The following is a 2,669-nucleotide window of genomic DNA, read 5'->3' on the forward strand; positions in this document are numbered from 1 at the left end:
TTTGAGAGTTCTCGGCACCATTTGGGTTACTCTATTGAAATCCTGGATGTTTTTGTGCCATTGAAATTCCAAAAGGGTACTACTTGTAACTGATGACATTAACATGTTCATCACTTTGGTTGATCGCTTGGCATTCATGGTTCAAATGATTTCCTCCACATATATCACAAGTCTCAGTCTAGCTTGGTTGTTGTGTATTCACCTGAAAATATTCAAACTTTTGAGCCAAGGAAACAATATGTTGTGTCAATGTATTTAGAGCATCTACCTGATTTACCATAGCAACCTTCTTGATGATTACACGCTTAGATGGCCATTGGATGGTATTCTCATAAATCTCATTCAACAATTGTAATGCTTCTTCTATAGTTTTACCCATTACGGAACCTCCTGCATCTGCATCAATCACATTTCTAGAAGAGGGTTTTAACCTGTGATAAAAAATATACAACTGCATATGTTCAGGAATATCATGATGTGGACATTTTCTCAGCATTACTTTTAATTTTTCCCATGCTTGATAAACCGACTCAGTGTCAGTTTGCAAAAAATTATATATATCTTGTCTTAACTTTGTTGTTTTAGTAGGAGAAAAATATTTGTTCAAAAATTTCTAAGTCATCTGGTCCCATGTGGTAATAGACCCTTGAGGCAAACTTCGCAACCAAGTCTTGGCATCTCCTTTTAAAGAAAAAGGAAATAGCCTTAACTTGATAGCTTCAGGAGGTACTCCATTATACATAGTGGTTTCAACAAGTTTCAGAAAATCAATCAAATGACTATGTGGATCTTCGCTTGAATCTACCGTAAAGATACAAGATTGTTGAATTGTTTGAATAAGACCGGTCCTAATTTTAAAGTTGTTGGCTACTATTGGCGGTTTCCTAACACTAGATTCACAGTTGAAATGGCCAGGTCTAGCATAATCCCTTAGGATTTTATTTGCTGGTCTTGGCACCAATTCATCAAATTGCTCATCTACGTGGACTTGTGGTGGGATTTCTTGTGGGTTGTCGTCATCACCTAGTTGATGCTCCATTCCGCTGCATGTTATGTTTTGAGAAGAAGATGCTTGTCCTTTCCTGCGTAATCGAAGAGATCTTTCAACTTCAGGATCGTAACTCGCCAGCTCTTTTGTAGAAGAACGGGTCATAAACTACCTGAAATTCTTAAAGTAAAGAAAATAAAACTTTTTTTTAACTTAGTTCCTAGAAAAGAATAGTACTAAAATAAAATATGAGAAGTAAAATCAAAATAATAGTAGTAATTAATTAGTAGCATGTGGTAACCATAAATAATAATAGTAAAGATGATTACAACGATGAAAGAATAAGGTAGTTATAGGAAAAGAAATGCTACTGTTATAAGTATAACTATATAATTACAATAGATATTATATAATATAAAAGAGACGATAACAAATAATAGTACGTTATATTACTAATAGAAAAAAAATAGTATTATTATGATATAAGGTAAAAATGATAGTTTAAGTATAAACTTGGTCACTTGTTATGGACCGGAGGGAGTACCTGTTAAGATTCTTCTACACAATCAATGCACAAAAAGTTAAGTAGTAAGGGGTCGTTTGGTAGGGTGTATAAGAATAGTGCGGAATAAGGTGTATTAGTAAAGGTGCATTAGTAATGCATGGGTTAGTAATGCAAGCATTAGTTATGACGATATTATTCCTTATCTACTGTTTGGTGTGGTGTATTAAAATTATAATGCATTGCATAATTTTTTTTAAAACATAGTTGTTTACAAAAATGCCCTCCATATTCTCAAGCTTTAAGGGACTTTAAGGATAATTTTGTCTTTAACCAACCTAATACATGCATTAGTAGCCTTGGTATTACTAATGTTATGGTTTTCTATGCATTACTTATACATAGGATAATACCAAGTATAATGTATAACTAATACAAGTATTAGTTATACACAGGTTGAAAACATTTACCAAACAAGGTATTAGTAATGCATAGAGCTAATGCTTGTATTATTTTTTCTAATACCTCCTACCAAACTACCCCTAATAAAATAATTAATCTGAAGTAGATGTCTGCCAGTCCCCGGTAATGGTGCCAAAAATTTGACGGGTGTCTAGCGTATATGAATTTTAAACTCGTACTCTGTCAAATTATAGTATAGAAATATGTCGGTCCCACCGACATTGATTTATCTATTCTACAAATGGTTCTTGTTTTAATTACTATTTGAGAGAATCGAAAAAGTTGAGTCGAGAGTTAACAAGCAAATAATGAACAAACAAACAGTAGAGAAAAGTATTTTTGGTTTTAACAAATCTGATAAAGATGTTGGGATCGTGATTTTACTTGATAATTCTATTATAAAGCATATATTTATTTTTCAGTTTCTATTTCTCACACAATGTATAAATGCCTCTCTCGATTACACTTATATATGATTACTTAAATTGAATAATTAACAGCACTCCTCTCGGTTATACAAATTAATTATCAAGATAGTAATATTAAAGAACCAGAAATATATACTTGAATTGAAACATACTCTTTTTCAAAGTAAGTCCCTTTCGGTTACCTTACTTTTTATAACTTGAATTTTAAACTATTCGCCTCTTTCGATTTCAGAATTAGTATAAAATCAAATTATAACACAAAACAGATAGATATGATTAAATAAATGTC

General features: G+C 32.0%; 1 non-coding gene across 1 annotated transcript; it reads left to right on the forward strand.

Moving 5' to 3' along the window:
- Positions 1-467: 467 nt before the first annotated feature.
- LOC142178662 (small nucleolar RNA R71) lies at positions 468-574 on the forward strand. Its single transcript, XR_012706930.1, has one exon. It is a non-coding gene; the product is annotated as a small nucleolar RNA R71 (small nucleolar RNA).
- Positions 575-2,669: the final 2,095 nt, after the last annotated feature.

Source organism: Nicotiana tabacum, chromosome 24 (assembly GCF_000715075.1).
Source record: "Nicotiana tabacum cultivar K326 chromosome 24, ASM71507v2, whole genome shotgun sequence".
Lineage (NCBI taxonomy): Eukaryota > Viridiplantae > Streptophyta > Magnoliopsida > Solanales > Solanaceae > Nicotiana > Nicotiana tabacum.